The 21,227-nt window shown below is 38.8% G+C and overlaps 1 long non-coding RNA gene across 1 annotated transcript in view; it reads left to right on the top strand.

The window, feature by feature from the left end:
- The first annotated feature begins 507 nt into the window (after nt 1-507).
- Nucleotides 508-21,227, top strand: part of LOC141374763 (uncharacterized) — a 119,970-nt gene continuing 99,250 nt past the window's right edge. The window contains exons 1-2 of the long non-coding RNA XR_012381892.1: nt 508-581; nt 9,059-9,135. This is a non-coding gene — a long non-coding RNA (uncharacterized lncRNA). The remainder of the gene's footprint in view (nt 582-9,058; nt 9,136-21,227) is intronic.

The raw sequence follows: 21,227 nt of genomic DNA, 5'->3' as shown, positions 1-21,227 counted from the left end.
TTCTGTTGTGTGGGGCTGATTTCAGTCGACCTATTCCATTCACACAGACAATGGCCAAGTGTGTTGTGTGGGCAAGATACTGACTGTGGACCGTCGGTGCTGTGATAAATGCTGTTTTAGATGTCTATCCTAAAGCCTTCTATTTTAGCAGATATTCCAGCAAGTCAGCAGCATTTTTTTATGATGCAGTCAGAATAGTTTTCAGCTGAGTCCATCTTTCTTCTTCCACTTTTCTCACCATGGGTTCCTCAGAGTTGCGTGGCCCATACAAAACAATGTTTACATCGGCTTGTGGCTCATTTTTGTCCACATGCAGGCTTCTCCCCAGAATGGGCCATGCTGTGCTCCAGGATCCTGCAGAGAAAGCACTGGTGTGGTTCACCTCCTTCCTGTGGGTGTCTCAGCTCTGCGGCCGCTTTGTCACCCCTGCCTTTTATTGCAGCACAAACGTTGTGAGAGGAAATAAGAGCAGACATGTTGTTTCAAGTAGCTGAACATGATTTCTCAGGGGAGAGTAACCAAAGGGCTCCTTCCATAAGCAGGAGATTGCAATTTTAGACTGCATACTGCAATTTGCAAAGGTACGAATGCTAACTATCCCCTTTGGATTAGATTCAAATTGTTTCCACACTTCTGACTTTCTGTGGTTATTTTTTGAGAAAAAGGTGGAAAGCACAAGGCTAGCACATACACTGCCATGCTTTTCTCTATTCCTGCGCAGTGCTAGGGTGTCAGACTTGTTTGGTTGCACATCCAAATGCATCTCTTCCTTTCTTGCTAACAGGATTCCAGATGGGTTTGGGTGGTAGGGTGCCCAGCATCATGATATTTTTTGGTGTGGGAGTTGGAGGCCAATGAGATGTAAGGTAAGTCTGCAGAGGATGTCCTGGGAATAATTTGCCTTCCTGGGAAAAGCTATGTAAGCAGAAACCTGTTTTGTCCATGCTGCTTTTTTCTTTTTTGTCAGGGTCAAAACATTTTTTTAAATTAATTACAGCATAGTTAACAAGCAATGACCATACTGTTATTCAACAATTCCATGTGTTACTTATTGCTCATCAAGTTAAGTGTACTCTTAATCCCCTTCGCCTATTTCAACCATTTCCCCCACCCACCACCCCTCTGATATCCCTCTATTTGTTTGCTATAGTTGAGTCTGTCTTTTGGTTTGTCTCCCTGTTTTTCCATTGTTCATTTGTTTTGTTTCTTAAATTCCACCAAAGAGTGAAATCATATGGTACTTGTCTTTGTCTGACTGACTTATTTTGCTTAGAATTATATACTCTAGGTCAATCCATGTAGTTGCAAATGGCAAGATTTTATTCCTTTTAATGGCTGAGTAATATTCCACTGTGGGGGGTGTGTGTGTGTGTATGTGTGTGTGTGTGTACCTCTTCTTTATCCATTCATCTATCAGTGGATACTTGGGCTGCTTACATAATTTGGCTGTGGCAAATAATGCTGCTATAAACATAGGGATGCATATATCCCTTCAAATTAATGTTTTCATATTCTTTGGGTAAATACCCAGTAGTGCAATTACTGGATCTCAGGGTAGTTCTATTTTTTAACTGTTTGAGGAAACTCCATACTGTTTTCCACAGTGGCTGCACCAGTTTGCATTCCAAACAGTGCATGAGGGTTCCTTTTTCTCCACATTCTTACCAAAACTTTTTGTTTCTTGAGTTTTTGATTTAAGCCTTTTGACAGGTGTGTGGTGATATCTCATTGTAATTTTCATTTACATTTCCCTGATGATGAATGATGTTGAGCATCTTTTCATGTATCCATTGGCATCTGTATGTCTTTGGAGAAGTGTCTGTTCATGTCTTCTGCCAATTTTTTAATTGTATTATTGGGGGTTTGGGGTGTTGTGTTGTATAAGTTCTTTATATATTTTGGATACTAACCCTTTATCTGATATGTTATTTGCAAATATCTTCTCCCATTTTGTAGGTTGTATTTTAGTTTTGTTGGTTGTATCCTTCACTGTGCAGAAGCTTTTTATTTTGATGTAGTCTCAATAGGGTATTTTTGCTTTTATTTCCCTTGCCTCAGGAAACATTATCTAGAAAGATGTTGTAATGGCCAATGTCAGAGAAATTACTCCCTGTGCTCTCTTCTAGGATTTCCATGGTTTCAGATCTCACAATTAGGTCCTTACTCTATTTTCAGTTTATTTTTGTGTGTGGTGTAACAAAGTGGTCAAACAGTTTCATTCTTTTGCATGTAGCTATCCAATTTTTCCAACACCATTTGTTGAAGGGACTCCTTTTTCCCATTGGATATTCTTTTTTCTTTTGTTGAAGATTAATTGACCATATACTGAGGGTTTATTTCTGGGCTTTCTCTTCTGTTCCATTGATCTATGTGTCTGTTTTTGTGCCAGTACCATACTGTTTTGATTACTGTAGCTTTTTAACATAACTTGAAGTCTAAAATTCTGATACCTCCATTTTTGTTTTTCTTTTTCAAGATTGTGTTGGCTATTCAGGGTCTTTTGTGGTTCCAAACAAATGTTAGGATTGTTTATTATAGTTCTGTGAAAAATGTTGTTCGTATTTTGATTTGACTGTATTAAATGTGTAGATTGTGTTGGGTAGTATAGACATTTTAATATTTGTTCTTATCCATGAGTATAGAATATTTTTTTCATTTCTTTGTGTTATCTTCAGTTTCTTTCATCAGTGTTTTCAGTGTATAGGTCTTAACTTGGTTAAGTTTAATCCTAGGTATTTTATTCTTTTTTAAAAAATATTTTATTTATTTATTTGAGAGAGAGAATGAGATAGAGAAAGCATGAGAGGGGGTAGGGTCAGAGGGAGAAGCAGACTCCCTGCTGAGCAGGGAGCCCGATGCGGGACTCGATCTCAGGAGCCTGGGATCATGACCTGAGCCGAAGGCAGTCGCTTAACCAACTGAGCCACCCAGGCGCCCGTATTTTATTCTTTTTAGTGCAATTGTAAATGGGATTGTTTTCTTAACTTCATTTCTGCTGCTGGATTATTAGTGTTTAGAAATGGAACAGATTTCTGTACACTGATTTTGAATCCTCTGACATTAGGGAATTCATTTATCAATTCTAGTAGTTTTGTGGTGGAATCTTTTGGGTTGTCTATACACAGAATCTCATCATCTGTAAGTAGTGAAAGTTGTACTTCTTCCTTACCAATTTGGATGCCTTTTATTTCTTTTTCTTGTCTGATTGCTGTGGCTAGGACTTCCAGTGCTATGTTGAATAAAACTGGTGAGAGTGGACAGCCATGTCTTTTTCCTGACTTTGGGGGAAAAGCTGTCATTTTTTTCCCCATTGAGTATGATGTTAGCTGTGGGTTTTTCATGAAGGCCTTTATTATGTAGAGTTGTTTTTTCTAAACCAACTTTGTTGAGAGTTTTTATCATGAATAGATGTTGTACTTTGTCAAATGTTTTTTCTGCATCTGTGGAAATGACCATATGGTTTTTATCCTTTCTTTATTGATGTGATGTCTCACGTTGATTGATTTGCAAATACTGAACTACTCTTGCATCCCAGGAATAAATCCCACTTGATCACTGTGAGTGATTTTTTTTAAAGATTTTATTTATTTGACACAGAGAGAAGCAGCCAGAGAGGGAACACAACCAGGGGGGTAGGAGAGGTAGAAGCAGGCTTCCCGCGGAGCAGGGAGCCCAATGCGGGGCTCGATGCCAGGACCCTGGGATCATGACCTTGAGGTGAAGGCAGACGCTTTACGACGGAGCCACCCAGGCATCCCCATGAGTGATTTTTTAAAATGTATTTTTGGATTCAGTTTGCTAAGATTTTGTTGAGGATGTTTGCATCTGTATTTATCAGGGATGTTGTCCTGTAGTTTTTTTTGTGTGTGTGTGGTGTCTTTATCTGGTTTTGGCTTCAAGGTAATGCTGGCCTCATAGAATTTGGGTTTTCGTTCCCCTTCTCTGTTTTGGAAAAGTTTGAAAAGAATAGGTATTAACTCTTTAAATGTTTGATAGAATTCACCTGTGAAGCCATCTGGCCTTGAACTTTTATTTGTTGGGAGTTTTTTGATTGCTGATACAATTTCATTGCTGATGTTCAGTCTGTTCAAATTTTATATTTCTTCCTGCTTCAGTTTTTTTAGGTTATATGTTTCTAGGTATTTATCCATTTCTTCTAGGCTGTCCAATTTTTGGCATGTAATTTTTCATAATATTTTCTTACAATCATTTGTATTTCTGTGGTGTTTGGTTGTTATTTCTTTCATTTCTGATTTTGTTTATTTGAGTCCCCCCTCCTTTTTTTTTATGATTCTGGCTACAGGTTTATCAATTTTGTTGATCTTTTCAAAGAACAAGCTTCTGGTTTCTTTGGTTTGTTCTTTTGGCTTGTTGTTGTTGTGGTTTTAGTTTCTATATCATTTATTTCTGCTCTAAACTTCATTATATCCTTCCTTCTGCTGGTTTTGAGTTTTGTTTGTTTTTCTCTTTCTAGTAAATAAAGGTTAGGTGGTTTATTTGAGAATTTACTTGCTTCTTGAGGTAGGCCTGTATTGCTATAAACTTCTCTCTTAGAACTATCTTTGCCACATCCCAAAGTTTTTGGACTGTTATGTTTTCATTTTCATTTGTTTCCATGTATTTTTTAATTTCTTCTTTAATTTCTTGGTTGATCAATTCATTGTTTAGTAGCATGTTGTTTAAACCTCCATATATTTGTCCTCTTTCCAGATTTTTTTCTTGTGGTTGATTTCTAGTTTCATAGAGTTGTGGTCAGAAAAAATATATGGTATGACTTCTTATCTTTTTGAATTTGTTGAAACTTATTTTGTGGCCTAATATGTGATCTATTCTGAAGAATGTTCCATGTTCACTTGAAAAGAATATGTATTCTGCTGTTTTAGGATGGAATGTTCTGAACATATTTGTTAAATCCATCCCGTCCAGTATGTTTTTCAAAGCCATTGTTTTCTTGTTGATTTTTAGTCAACATAGTTGAAATTTTGCCTTCAGTCAAGTCATCTGCAGTGGCTCTCTTTGACTGTTGGGGGCAGTGTTTGGTCCCTGAGGTGTTAGTGGGCGTCTGGGGCGGACCTTGGGCTTGAGTTGAGTCAGACCAGGTATTTACCAGAGATGCAGTAGCACCATACTTTAGGGTGCTTTCCCTGTGTTGTCCCCTGAGAAGCTTTTGGTGGGCAGGGCATAGAATCAGAAAAGCTGTCTGCCCCCAGTCCACTGCTGAAGCCACAGTCTGACTGATGCGTGTGGTTATCTTTCCTTCTCCTCATGGCAGGAGTCACTTTGGAATGATGCTGGCCCCTGTTGGGGCTGTTTGCACATTGCCAAGCTTGTGGCCCTGATTTGAAAGGGCTCTGGCCAAGGGCATATTGGAGGGGGAAGACCCAAATGTGCTGGGGGGTGGAGCACACAGTGACTGCAGGGTTTGTGCACCAGGGAGAGGGAATGTGCGACCATTGCTGAGACCAGGGCCAGCTGTTTAGATCCACAAAGTGTGTGTGGGAAGGGTGTGCAATTTTAACAACGTGCATGCCTGTCCTCCATGGGAGGGGATCCACTGTTGCAGCAGCTAGAATGAGGTTTTGAAAAGTATGCGGGTCGGAAGTTATGATGTTTGTAAGGTTTATGCTGGTCTTCTGAGGGAGGGGACTCATACAGCTGGGACTGAGGCAAGTGTGAGTGGAAAGGGTGGATCTACGGCGGGGGCGGGGCGTGGGGATGGGAGCGTAGGCGGGTGAGGGTGGTAGCAAGTTCGGTAGTGAGTATCAGCACCAGGCTGGTTTTCACAGGTTGCTGAGTGTTTATGCTTTGGGGCGGTGGGGAGGGAAATGGTGCCTTCCAGCTCCTTTGTTCCTGAAGAGTCTCCCAGGGATCTCTGTCCCTCTGGGACGTGCTGTGAGATTAGTACACAACTTTCCTTCCTGTATGCCCCAGACATATTTCAAACTGCTGCTTCTATGCTATATCTCCATAGACTGTTGTGCCGTCTCTTTAAGGGTGGGGACCCAGAAAATAACCCAAAGCCTAGCAGAACAAGCTCTTCCAGAAGCAAGCTTGATCATTTTTAACATTTCAGACTTTAAGTCACTCTGGTTGTAAGAACTCAAGAAATTCAGCCCCTCTAGTTTTCAAAGCCAAGTGTTACGGGGATTCATCTTCCCTTTGTGGGCTCCCCAGTGTGATCATCTTTTCTCTCCCTTCCCCATGCCTGTGGGTCCCTCCCTCCAGTGGACAGTCCCATGGTCTGTTTAGCTCCCCACTGTGTCTCTGCCCTTCCTACCCTTTTTGATGTGGCCTCTTCTCTAAATTTAGTTGTGGAGTTTGTTCTGCTAGTCTTTGGGTTATTTTCTGGGTTATTTACACCGATGTGAGTGTTATCTAGCTGTATCATTGGGAGGATGTGGGCTTAGGGTCCTCCTACTTCTTCATCTTCCCAGTCACCAGTTCACCCAGGCTTCTTTTTTCTGCTTCAAAGGCTGTTGTGCCCCAAGCTGTGGTGGCAACCTCCCTGCCATATTGGGATTCATTGCCAACACAGGGATGGCAGAGAGAAAATTTGGAAAGAGTCTGGATCTTTGATAATAGTGCTGAATGTCTGCTCCAACCCTAGCACCTCCTACCTCTAGATGTCTGATTTGGTATGACAGAAAGTGCCAGTGTTGTTTTAGCTGGTTTTAGTTGGAGATTTTGTTCTTTCAGGGGGGAGGCCTTCTCATTGATGAACATGGTATTTGATATCCTTTTTGATTTTTGGAGCATGCTGGGTCATCATTTTCCTGAATTTGTGCCCGGATGTAGTGGAATAAAGCTGAGTCAGGAGGGATGGGCATCTGAAGCATCCAGATGAGGAAAAAAGTGTTCACATGAGTGCAAGTCAATTTCCAAGAAGCTTAGAGATTCAAAGCCAAGGAAAATCCTAACATCCAAGTACACCCGAAGCTGAAAATAAAATGTAAAACACAGAAGATCAGAAGTCCCTGGATAGGATAACAGAAGTAAGAGTATGGGTCAAGTGAGATAATTAAGTGTATTTCCATGAAAAAGATAGGATGCCCAAGGCTGGTAGTTATTGGATGCTTTCTTGTCCCCCAAGGAGTGTGTGATCCTGGCTTAAAAGCCCAACTTCAGAGAGATAAATGAGTCTTCTTTCTAACATCCCAGCATCTTTTCAATTCCCCTTTCCCTAAGCTCTGAACTACAGAAGGCATCTTGTGTTAAGCGGATTTCTAGTTTTCTGAATGAAAAGTTCTGCTATGTGATTTTCTACAGAATAGCTCTTATTCTAAAATCACCAGCCAAAGCAACATTCTGTTCAGAAACTGGTAAAAATATGATTAGGGAATGTTCATATACTGTGCTTCATATAGTCAAGTTAAGAAGCCTTTCCCAAGAGCCTTTTATGAGTTTGGCACTGGACCGGTTACCATCTTTCAAGGATAACACCCAGCGCCATATTGTACAGGAACCTTATAAAATTCACATCAAAATACAGCAAAGGGCACACTTTCTTTTTCTGTCAAGCTAACTTTTCCCTTTAAAGGCAATCTTTATCTGTCAGAATCAGTAGAATCTGTTTCTCTAATACAACATGGAATACCTATCTATGATATTTCTCTTCTGACAAGTAGATGTCAGTAAGGGGTTGGCCAGTCTCTCTACAGGACAGAGCAAAAACACTCACCTGGAAACAGATTATATATATTTCTTAGTCATTTGTCAAGGATTCCTGAAACATCTGAATTTATGCATCAGCTACTGTATCAGTCAGGACTATTAAGTACAAGCAACAGTAATAACTAACTACTCTAAGCAGAAGATTTATGGAAAGCTTATCGGCAGCTGTCAGAATCTCTGAAAATGGTACAAAACCAAGGTTAGAAACTATATAGCCAATAACAGTTCCCCAAATGACACTGAAGAACTGGTCTAGATACCACAGCACTGACTTGGTCATAGTTACCACAGTTTACTCTGCAGACGCCATCAACACTGATCCATGGCACTATCTTTAGATCTGCAGTGTAGCTTACCAATGATGGAACCTTTCTGCTGATGGCACCCTCTGCAGAATAGACTCTGTAGTTAGTGGGTTTTGCACTACTAATGCATGATTCAAAATCTAGGATGCGTATATGTGATTGGGGGAGAATGGGCTACATCCCTGAGCCTCAATTGCAAGAAAGGCCAGGAGAACAAGCATTTGAATTTTTCTCTTGTTATAATAGAAAATGGGATTTGTCTCATTAGGTAAGGATCTCCTAAACCATTGATTTAAGGAGTCATTTAGTCATGCCTGTAGACACTTTTTTTTTTTTATTGTTTATGCTTTGGCTTGTAAAACATCTGGTATTTTTTCCAGTCAATCTCTAAATCCTTACACCAGTAAAGAGCTGAGTATTTGTCACTTTGAGAGTTCTAATACAGAATATGCACCTACTGTGGCCAAAACTTGGATTTGAACCAAGTCTACCTGATTGTAAAGTTTATGACTTTTCACTGGAACAGTTTATAGTATTTTACGTGTACATAGGCTGCTGGGAATATTTTTGGGAATTCCCAATATTTTGGGAATATTGTTCCTGGATTGCTAAATTCTCAGATCTTTCATTGCTAGTCCAATCCTATTTTATGCAATGAAGTAAACTATGTAGTTGTTCTCTTTAAAACATAGGAAGAAAGAAACCCGCGGGGTTTATAGAGAATGGCTGATACTCAGGAAGTGTGAGTATACTTCTGTACTTCTGAGTCTAAGCCAGGGTAGAGCCTGCTAATTATCCAGGCTCTGGTGCTGGTGCTGGTGCTAGTATTCCTGGTTTCAAATACTGACTTTTCAGGTCATTAACTAGGTAGACTTGATCAAATTACCTATCTTCTTTTTGTCTTCTTTTGCTCATCTATAAAGTGTAGATAATTATTCCTTTCACAGAGTTTGCTGTGAAAATTAAATTAATGAATGTATAGGAAGCACTCAGAATAGTGTCTAGAATGTAATAAATACTCAAAGAATGTTGATTATTATTATTTTCTTAAAGTCCTGATTTTCATCTTTTTTTTTTCATAGTGAAAATTTCTCTTCAAATAGAATCTTCACTGAAAACCCAAAATGGAAACTGAGTAATAGCAGAGCTGCTTTGGGAGGTAAGATGGGAGGGAGTCCTCATTTCACTCAGTCTCAGGTCTCCTTTAAGGCACGTCCAAGAGATGACAATAGTTCAATTTGTCAAACTTTTACTCTATACCAGGTTCTGTGCTCAGTTTGCTTGCATTTTTTCACTTATAAGTACAGTGACCCTGTGGGGTAGGTATTGTCTCCATATACAGATTTGCTTGTATACGGGTGACGAAACTGGGGCTTCCTGAATAGCAGTAACCTGCAAAGAGTCACACATTCAGTAACTGTCAAAGTCAAGACGGGAGCCAGATCTGCCTGATGGCCCTGAATCAAATGTTCTTAACCATCTCATTGCACTGCCTACTGTTATAGTTCAGATGTCTGTTTTTAAAACCACTGTTTTGATGAATTGGGTCATTCTTGTACCTTGCAATGATGAAATATTGGTTGGACTCCTGGATTTTAACCAGGAATCAATTTGGAGAACACTTATTTTTTTTTAATGTAAAATTGGAAATCTCTATAGTATTAAATTATGTGAGATATGAATCCAAAGAAGCTGGATCCACTGGGATGAGTATAAGTAGTAGGCATGGAAATGAAACAAAAACTATGCATGATTGTAAAAGATATCTAATTAACAAAGAAGCAATAAAATGCTCAGTTTAGAGGAGTAAAATTTTACTGAAGCTTATTTTTTGGGGATCAGTGTTCAGCATCATAAAAACCACAGGAAGCTACTGGAAACTTTTGTGTGGAGAAATTTCTATTTGTCTGAAAGCCAGAAACTTTGTGATATCTGGTGATGGGCAGCCTCCTTCTCAGAGCAAATGTTTTCATGGTAGTGCCCTTGATAATCATTTATCTCCTTTCTAAAATGAATCCTTCAGCAAGAAGGGACTGCCTTAACCCTAGGTGTTGCCATCGTGTATTCTCTTTCCCACTGATATCTGGAAACTTGTCAGGGGAAGGCACTGTTTTTCCTTTACTCCTCCTTCCTCCCGCTACTTAGGTGGCAGGAAAGAAACTTCCAGACTTCCTGCATCATAAAGATCACAAAGTGTATGGCCATCTCCCATCTCCCTGACCCAGGCCTAAAGGGAGAACTGGAAAAAATTGTTGGAAGAAATTGTTTCAGGACCATGAACAGAGTAAATAAGATGTTCATTGTGACAGGAGAAAAGATCTTTTACAAGTTACTTGAAAGAAGATAGCTAGTGGTATCAGTGCCATGATCTTACTCTCCTTTGGCAACTGCTGAGAATACCCTTTGGGTAAATCCAGGTGGAAGCCAGAACGTACCAAAATCTGTTGATGTAGCTCATGCGAGTCAGCCTCTGAAAGCAGCAATCAAGAAGAAGATGGGTAAAAAGGAGACTGAATGAAGGAATGTGTGCGCATGCACACCATACACACTTAGTGAAAATCCGCTTCATGCAAGTTATTAGTGCAAAACCCACTGCTTGGCTACAATTAAAGAATTTTTTTTTTTTTATTTTCAGTGGAGCTGGCCTTGGCAAAAATTTTCTTGCGTTTCATCGCAATTAGTTATAGGTCTAAATCAGCCAGGTAAAAAATTGAAAAGTAAGCTAATTTACTTCTCAAAGTTTGCAAATAATTGTATCAGATGCAATCGCAGAACAAAAATCTCAGTAGTCTTCCAGGAGACAATTTTTGTAATAACATAATTAAAGCTGGAAGTCATAGGTACTGGAGCAAATGATCAGAAATATATTATCCCTTTAGTCCTTCAGTATGGATGGTTTTCAGACTGACTTATACCTTTTGCATAGATTGGGTACATTTTTCTTCCACATCTTAACTTTAGTGATCTACAGTGGGTCTAGCTGTATAGTGAACCAGTGAATTTTCATCATGAGGAGTAGTCCAGCTAATTTAAATGCACTTCCAAGGGAAGTCAAGCACATTGTCCCTAAGGCTGGGAAAAGTGTGTTCCTTTCTGGATATCATGTATATATCTGTAGCTTTGCACTGAAGGAGATTTTCAAGGTTCCTCCTAAAGGGACCTGAGTTTCAAAAGTTACATAATTACAGTGAATTCAGCTTCACTATCCCTGAAGCTTTTAGCATTTTCCAGTTTTTAAAATGGTCCTTAATGGATGCGCATGGAACTTGTTAAATGGATTATGAGATAACCTTGCCCCTGACTTTGAGGGGTCAGGGATAATTTAGTGACTTGTTTATTGTGGTGACTATAATGTAAGTTATCATATTCCCTGAAACCATGCCTTCCCTTGTCAACTCTTGGAGTGAGACTGAACCAAGGGGAATTCTCAAAGGACTTTCAGATCTGCCTTCCAGCTCAGACTCCCAGCTCTTAGGTAATATGGACATCTCACCTGGCTCCAGTCCCTGAAGGACATAACCCTGCTCATTACATCCAGTAGTACTGTATGTGGTCAGAAAAAGGAAAGGGACTCTTTGACCCAGAGGAGCTGATCTATCAGAGAAGGTCAAATAGGAAGTACAAGGTATTTGTTACAATAGCACCCCAACTTCTCAGAACCAGTTTTCTTAGTCTATTTGGGCTGCTATAACAAAATACCATAGATTGGGTAGCTCAGAAACAACAATGAGAACTACTGTGACAAAAATGTCTTTCTCACTGTTCTAGAGGCTGGAAGTCCAAGATCAAACACCTGTTATGTTAAGTAATTATTTGTTAAGGTTTCAGGTGTTTATAGCTAAATAAATTCTTAAATTTCCATGAGTCTCTTAAGACCACTTATTCTTTACTTTAAAAAAAGTCACATAAAGATGATTGTGCACCCCAAATGATCACTTCTACTAACTGTAAGAAATATTTCACTGATAAATATCAATGTAATTGACAATTTACATTGAAAAAATTTTTTTTGGTGTTGAAGGCTATCTCAACCTCTCCCAACTGATAGAAGATGACTACAGTAAGAGTTTTTCCACGGGCATATTTTGGAAATTTCATTGTTATGTACCCCTTTATGAATGAATAAAATGGTGATAACTGTTAACTATAGAATTTACCAAAACAAAGTTAGAAATATCCAAGAAACAGTTTGATACTTGTTAAGGAAATGAACAGAGATATAATCCCTAGGCATATGGGGACTGAGAGACAACAATCTAAAAAAAAGTCTAATATTGGTCATTGATTTGAGAGTTGCTTTTTTGGATATCCATATGTTATGCACCTGGCCATTGTGGTATGTAATAAAATGAGGGACTAAAACTTGTTGGACTATATGGTCATTTGAGTGCTTTGGTTTTAATTAATCAGATTAAAAAGTACATAATTTATTTATGACATGTTATGACCTGTGCTTATAACAAAAACACCATTTCCCAAACAATATATTAAGAATAAAATAAATGATTAGAATATTTTGACCATTAGTGTACTTAAAATTATTTCTCCAAGCTTTATTTACATTTTAATTTGATAATGAACAAATAAGGAAAGCAAAGCTATGCTGCACCTGCTAAGGGAGTCTCAATTGTGAGCAACCAAGACATGTTGTTCAGTCAGCTGCAGCTGCCAAGAATATGGGGATAGAAATGATTCTCTTTGACTTTAAGTCTGGTTTATACCATTCATCTTGCCTTCTATCAAACATGAGTATGCTCCACAGTTGGATATACCTTTTCTACAGAATGACTACATTGTGCCCTATATGCTATGGCTCCTCGCCATCTTTACTACTCCGTTGTTTACCAAAGCTGTAACATGAGGCTACCTTTTTGGTTTTGCCCAGTGGAAACTCAGGTATCACATTCTGATATTTATTGGGATTCTAATAACAAATGCCTGAGGGAAATTGAATGCTTGAGTGACAATATTATTTTCTTCCTTTAAATGGATTCAGTTTTTCATCTCTTCGTTGTTTTTATATAAGGCAGGAGAACAAAGAGGGAAAGAGAGAGACAAAGACAAAGAGAGACAGAGACAAAGAGAAAGAAGGAGAGAAAAGTGAAATAATTATGAGGGAGAAAACCAGTTTTATTCTGTTATGAGCAAGTGAACTTGGGAAATGTCAGAAACGGAGCCCCACTATCCTCATCTGAGAAATGGGGAATATTGTACTTACCTCAGAGTGGTTGTTTAGAAAAATTGGTATCATGTATTCAAGATAGAAGGCTCAAAATGGGCACTCAAAAATTAATCACTTCCTTTCTCTCTCCTGTGAGGGGCCAAAATGCACACAAGCAGACAGTATTTATGCTCCTTCTGTTTCAGCTGCCTCAACTACAGGGTGTGTATTCTGGGTGAGTGAAAGTGACCCAGTGTTCACATGTGTCACCAGGCAGCATATAATCAGGCTCAGACTGCGAGGCTGTTTCTATTTTAGGCCTAAATTTTCTGTTAAATCTTTACCATTTTTTGGTTTGCATGACTAATACAACTTCTGGCAATATACATGACTGAAGCATAATAACGAGAGAGAGAGAGAGAGAGAGAGATTGAGTATAACTGGATATTGAGAGAGGATTCTGAGTTTCCATTGGATTCTCATGTTCTGTCTTCATGAATACACACATAAATTTAATTGCAGTCTTGTCTGCTCTATGTTTTAATCTTTTTATATCACAAAGTTCAGCTAACCTTTAGAGATCACTTTCTACTTCCACATGGATAAAAGCCACTTCACAAAGTCCTAGAAATGCATACTCTTTCATTTTTCTCTGTTTATAGTATATTGAGATCGAGCTTGAATAAAAGTAGCTAAAATTGAACTTCATTCATTCATTCATTCATTTACTCAGGCTAGCTAGCCTTTTACTGCCTACTTTATTTTGCTGTCAGACATGCTATCGACTGTATCCTGTCAGGGGCAAATGTTTTTAAACTAAACCAGTTATGTATAAATTACATTATTTAAATGTATTTTCTTTTTACTAAAAATGACTGTTTTACCTGTTGATATCCTATTAAGGTACTCATTTTTAAGAAATTATTTTAAAGAGGGTGCCTGGGTGGCTCAGTTGGTTAAGCGACTGCCTTCAGCTCAGGTCATGATCGAGTCCCACATCGGGCTCCCTGCTCAGTGGGGAGTCTGCTTCTCCCTCTGACCCTCTTCCCTCTCGTGCTCTCTATCTCTCATTCTCTCTCTCTCAAATAAATAAATAAAATCTTAAAAAAAGAAATTATTTTAAAGAAAACTATTGTAAGGATCATAGTTTTCAAGATACAAAATAACTTTGTGTATTCAAGTTTATAAATTAGCCATATATATTCTAAATTGAAGTGCTTTCTTTTATCATTGAAGATAGAAATATAGCAAATTGAATAATATTTTCAAAAAGAAGAGAAAAAGCTTCCATAATTTTGCTTTCCTGATGACATTCTCACTTTCACAGAAGAAAGTTGATTTCCAATCCACATACATATGCATATTTTAAATAGTTGTAGTCATCATGTCTGCAGCATTTCTGATTTTGAAATTTTATTATATTTTCTCCTGGGTCTTAAGAGACTTCATAATTATGAGTGATTATATTACACTGTTGATTTAGCATATCAGCTTTTTCTTTTTTATCGGACATTTATGTGGCTTTTTGTTTTAGTTCATCCCTCGCTCACTCCCTCCACTCACACCCTCCTTCTTCCCTTCCATCTATTAATTAATTAATTAATTTTTACAGTTTATACCTTTGAAAGTCATTGAGAAATGAAATATTTGTACTTTTTTTTAATGCTTCATGTTATTTTATTCCCATAAGCTTTAGTTCAGAGTGCTTTGACAGAATACCATAAACTGGGAAGCTTATAAACAACAGAAATTTATTTTTCATAGTTATGGAGGCTGGGAAGTCCAAGATCAAGGCACTGGCAGAGTTAGTGTCTGCTGAGGACCTGCTTCTTGGTTCATAAGCAGCCCCCTTGTTGCTGTGTCCTCACATGGCAGAAGGGAGTGAAGAGAGCTCTCTGGGGTCTCTGTTACAAGGACACTAATCCTGTTCATGACGGCTCCACCCTCAGGACCAATTATCTCCCAAAAGGCCCCATCTCCAAATACCATCACTTGGGGATTTGATTTCAACATATGAATTTGGGGAGGCAACACAAACATTCCGCCTATAGAGCCTTATGAAGAAGTCTCATGAGTGGAATTACAGCATCAAAGAGTTTGAATGCCTACATGATTCTTTCTGTGTTTTGCCATATTTTTTCTAAATTAGGAATAGTGCTTTTGAAAATCTTTTAAGTTTGGAGAGGGCAGTGAATATACAGAAATAGTCTTGGTTTTCACATCTAATGTGCTAGTCTGGCTCACCTGTCAGTAAATAAGAAACTCATGAAATGCTGGTCTTTGCACCTGAATATTATCACAGTTTTTATTCATGTTGTTAATGTTATTGTTATTTTGTTAATTTTAACATTTAAAAGAAGATTTAAGTCCTGGAGGCATTCGCAGTGGTTAGGCAACATCTCCATGGACTGATTCATGAATCTGGGAACAAAAAATTTCCCTTGTCTAAAAAGGTGTGCTTTCAGTACATTACTATAGATTATAGTCTCTCTTTTTTCAATGGTCTTAAATTTTATTTTTAGAAATTTAGATACAGTAAATGTGATCTTTTTTGGTCATACAGTTCTAGAAATTTCACTGTATAGATAGATAGATTTGTATAACTACAACCACTATCAGGATACCCGAAAATTCCATCACCTCCCCAAATGTCCTTGTGCTATAACTTTTTATTTACACTCTCCTGTCAACTTTAACTCCAGATGATGACAGGTGTTCTCTGGCACTGCAGTTTTGTTAGCTCAGGAATATCATAAAAATGTAATCATATAAAATGTAACCTTTGAGACCAACTTCTATTCAGCATTAGATTTCCTGTTTTTTTCCTGTTTCATTTGTCTATATTCCTTTTCTTTTTCTTTCAATTTGAGCATCTTTAATATCACATTTAAATTTGTCAGTATGTTTGATATATGATGTAGGTCTTTGTTAGGGTTCGAAGCCGACGGCCAAAAAAAGAATTCTTGAGACGTCTTTGGAGCAAAAAGGTGATTTTATTAAAGCACGGGGCCAGGACCCGTGGGCAGAAAGCTGCACTGGGGTCATGAGGAGTGGCCCGTGATATACTTTCAAGTTGGGAGGGGGTTAGGGATAGCGTGAGTCTCTAAGGAATTTTGCAAGCAAGGTTTCCAGGACCTCGAGAGGGCTAGCTATTATGGTTGGGAAGAGGTCATTCATTACTGTCTAATAAAACCTTAGTCATGAGAACCTTCAGATGTATGTTGGTGGGCCATATACTTGGGGGGTGATTGCCAACATGTACTTTGGGGGGTTTAGAGATAAAGGAAGCTTCCAAAGTAATTTTTATACGTTAAAGTAGACTTACAGGATTGGGTGGGGCGGGTCAGGCTAGGCTTGCCTTTGCCTTTAACAAAATGTTAACGTTGAGGCAGTTGAGTCCCTAGAGGAAGGTCACTCTTCCTGTTTCAAGGACTTGTCAGTGGGCTCTAGGTAGTAAGGAAGTTTAATAATTTTTCTTCTGCCTTTGTTTCCCACATCAATATATGTATTTTGACACAGCTTTTTTTTTTTTTTTTTTTTTGAGAGAGAGAGAGAAAAAGAGAACACATGTGAGTGGGGGTAAGGAAGGGCAGAGGGAGCGGGAGAAAGAGAGAGAATCTTAAGCAGGCTCCACACCCAATGCAGAGACCTGTGCCCAGAGCAGAGCCCTATGCAGGGCTTGATCTCATGACTCTGAGGTCATGACCTCAGCCGAACAATCAGATGCTTAACTGACCGAACCACCCAGGCACCCCTTGACACAGTTTTTTAAAAGAGCAGATCTGCTGGGAAAAATTCTTATTATTTTCTCATTTGGGAATGTCTTTATTTCATCTTCATTTCTGGTGGATGTTTTCACTGAATATAGAATTCTGGGTCGACAGTTCTTTGCATTTAAAATTGTTTCACTCCCTTCTGGCCTCCATGTTTCTGATGAGAAATCCTCAGTCATTTGAATAGGTTTTCCCCTGTGAGCAGGGTTTCTCAACTCTAGCATTATTGATACTTTGGGGTCTAACTATTCTTTGTTTGGGGAGGCTGTCCTGTGCATTGCAAGAAGTTTAGCAGCATCCCCTACCTCTACCCACTAGATGGCAGTAGTACCTCTCCCCTAGATGGCAGTAGTACCTCTCCCCCTGTCGTGACTATTAAAACTGTCTCTCGACTTTGCCTAGAGTTCCCTGGGTGGGTGGGAGGACAGAGTCACCCCAGGGAAGAACCACTGCCCCTTAAGTAGTATGTCATTTATCTCTGGTGACTTTCAAACATTTTTTCTTTGTCTTTAGTTTTTGGCGGTTTGATTGCTATGTGTCTGGATATGGATTTTTGTTTTTCTTTTTGCCTCTCCTGTTTGGATTTGCTGAGTTCTTATCTACTGCCAAATTTGGTCAGTTTTCACAAATTATTTCTTAGAATATATTTTTCTGCACTGTACAGTCTCCTGGGACTCCAGTAACATGGATGTTATTTTCTCCCAGGTTCCTGAGTCTCTTTATTTAATTTTTTTCACTCTTTTTTTCTCCCTGTTGTTGAGCTCACATAATTTCTATTCGTCTGTCTTCAAGCTCACTATTTCCTTTGTAATGTCCATTCTGCTATTGAGACCCTTGAATGAGTTCCTATTTCAGTTATTGTATTTAGTATTCTAAAATTTTCATTTTGCCTTTTATATCCTACATTTATTGCTGATATTTTCTGTTCTTCCATTTATTTCAAGGGTTTTTACCTTTAATTCTTAGAGAATTTTTATAAAAGCTAATTTGAAGTATTTTTGTGGTAATTTCAATATTGATGTCATCCAGACATTGGTGTAATTTTCCTGGCTCTTGGCATGGCAAGTGATTTTAAGTTGTATCTTGGACATTTTAAATATGACATGAAACTTAGGCTTTTGTTTATATCCCATGTTTTAGCAGGTAATTGACCCAGTTGGATTCAGGCTACAAGTTCTAATCAGCTTTCTGTGAGTTTTAGTGTCACTGCCACTTACGTTTTCAAAGCTTTAGTGATCTGTCTCCTATATGCACACCACCCAACACCTAGTTGGAATCTTGGCAGTGATCTATCTTGTAATTCACTTCTTAATGTCTTTGGTATGTTATTTAGTATCTGACCCACGCATGCACACCTCACAACTTGATGAGGTGCTTTTCTGAACTCCTCTCTCTCAGTGATCTCTCCAGTCCTTTCTGTTTCTCTGGGCTACCCTTTTCTGTTCTCTGGCCTCAAGCTATACACCTTCCATAGCTACACCCCTTGTTCAGGGTCAAACAACAGGAAGATAGAGAGAAATGGGGGCTTGTCCTACCCTGTTAGGACCTCCAATCAGGGAGAAAATGTCCCTTTCCTTAAAGATTTAGTCCTGTGGGCCCCATTGTCACCACTGTTGCTGCAGGATTGCTTGGGAGTTGGGAGACACTAGAGGATGAGAAAAGAAACAAAAAACAAAAAACACAAATAAGGGATTCTTACCCCCACCCACACCTCTGCCTGTACAGCCCCCTTTCCCACACAGCATGAAGAAACGTGGTTCCAGCTCTCAGAGTCAGACCCAGAGAGTGTCTTGTGGAGCTCTCACTATCGACATCATTGCCCACTTCCAGGTTTAAGATTCTGTTGGGTCTAGATTGGGAATAGACCGAAGGGGGAATAAATGGTAAACTGCCTCATGGTTCCATGGTACTTTAAATACGGATCTTCTTCCTCAGTCCACCTGCTACTGCTTCCTTTCAGAGTCCTCAAATAGCTGTTCCATACATTCTGTACATATTTTATAATTTCAGTCAGTGTGAGTGATAGGGTGGGGCATGTTACTCCATTTTACTAGGAACAGGAGCGCATGTTCTCTCAGCAATTTTGATGTAAATGATCTTTCTGAAATAGGTTTTTAGAGTAGACTGGTGAACTAATTTCATACCTGTCAGATAAATTGCAGTCTCTTTCTGCCAGAGAATAAAGCCGTTGGTGCTGTTGTTCTTTATTCACATTTCAGTGATTATGGAATGCCTGGACCTGAGGTAGCATTTCTTGTAGAGATGTTTAAGACTTAAAAAATGAACATAAAAATCTTCTTTATTTACATTAGTGCCTCATTAATAGCTCATTAATCTTTATCTGCATGAGGGATGGCAAACAAATTTTATCTCATGTTCTACTCAGCCCACCTAGTTGTGGCTACCTGGAATGTGGGTCTGAGAACAGGAGGACTCATATTGCTTAGCAGGAAGGTGTGCTGGGACTGAATAGTTTCTCACATCTTCCACGAGGAGAGTTGTGGCATGTATCTTTCACATTCTTGCCTTATTGGAGCTACATGACTTCATGGTAGTCAACATACATAAACTGGTGAAGTAATAATAATAATGATTAATGAATCATTGGTACTTTGTGTTGTTATTGTTTTTTTTAAAGATTTATTTATTCATTAGAGAGAGGGGGCAGGGCAGAGGGAGAGGGAGAGAGAAACTTCAGCAGACTCCATGATGAACAGGAAACCAGATGCAGGGCTCAATGATCTCATGACTCTGAGATCAGACCTGAGCTGAAACCAAGAATCAGGCACTTAACCAACTACACCACCCAGGTGCCCCTAAATCGTTGGTACTTTGTAATCCTACTGAAAATGAAGTTCTGCTTGGTTAGAGGGAAGCATGCCCTGATCACCAATAGCTCCTTTGTTGTGTAAAAGTGTTGATAACTATTTCTGACATTCTTAGAGGTGTAACTCAATTACTTTGTCTTACTAGCTTAAATTTAAATGAAGCCACATTAATGTTAGTGTCTAAATTTTATTTTTTTAAAGATTTAATTAATTAATTTGAGAGCAAGAGACAGAGAGAGAGAGAGAGAGCAGGGGGAGGAGCAGGGGGCAAGGAGAAAGAATCTCAAGCAGACTTCACGCTGAGCACGGAGCCCAAGTTGGCGATCCATCCCACAACCCTGAGATCATGACCTGAGCCCAAACCAAGAGTCAGACGCTCAACCAATTGAGCCACCCAGGCACCCCTAAATTTTAATAGTTTTTTTTTTAATTTTATTTATTTATTTGACAGAGAGACACAGCGAGAAAGGGAATACAAGCAGGGAGAGTGGGAGAGGGAGAAGCAGGCTTCCCGCAGAGCAGGGAGCCCAATGTGGGGCTTGATCCCAGGACCCTGGGATCATGACCTGAGCTGAAGGTAGATGCTTAACAACTGAGCCACCCAGGTGCCCCAATTTTAATAGTTCTTAGCTCTAACTTCACTCACTCTAGGGGACAGCACTTTTCAATGCAGACTGTAAGACCAAATGGGAATGTTTAGGGAATTTGTGGGAATCTGTGTGATTGCCCAAATGATTGGAGGTGCCTCTGTCATTGGGTCGGTAGGTTTTAGGAATTCTAGAAGGTCTTTAATGTGAGGGTAGACCTGGTTAAAAAAGAGTATTATTCTGTTCAGCAGGACTCTAATATCCAATGAAAGAAAATTTACAGACACCCTTAGGTTGGTGCATATTCATATGCCAGACACTTGTGAATAACCATAGGTCCCTACAGAATTTTTTTTTAATCATTTGCTGTATGTCCCTGGAATAAGATTATAGCTTTCATGCTGTGAAGATACATAGCTTGTGCCACTGCTGTTGTTAAGAACACATTGTTTTGGAGGGCAAGAATGATTTGAGAGGCAGAAAGCTTGCTTAAGAAAAAAGACAGATTAATCTATCAAGTTATTTTTCTGAGATAGCATTAATGCAAACAATTCTTGCATACATTAAGTATGGTTTCACAGTAGTGCTGAATGTCCATTTTTTTGCTTCTGTTTTTGTTCCAATTTATGATTACTTACAATCTAATACAGTATTTACAACCATTGTACATGGAAACAAGGGCTATTTTGCAATATTAAGGAATTCATATCACTCTTAAATTTGCATATAGCTATAGAAACAATGCACATGCAGTGACATGTATGTGTTGTTTACATTGGCAACAAGACAGGGAACACTATAATTGTGAATAGTTTTAGTTTTTAAAAAAATACTTAGTAAGATTTACTTTAAATTTAAAAAAACAATTTTACCTTTACTCAGTTTTTGTTTAAAATTTTAAT

This window comes from Callorhinus ursinus, unplaced genomic scaffold, assembly GCF_003265705.2.
Source record: "Callorhinus ursinus isolate GAN/ISIS: 27379988/994484 unplaced genomic scaffold, GSC_fseal_2.0 scaffold21, whole genome shotgun sequence".
In the NCBI taxonomy this organism is placed as follows: Eukaryota; Metazoa; Chordata; class Mammalia; order Carnivora; family Otariidae; genus Callorhinus; species Callorhinus ursinus.
This window is presented reverse-complemented; position numbering and strand designations above follow the sequence as displayed.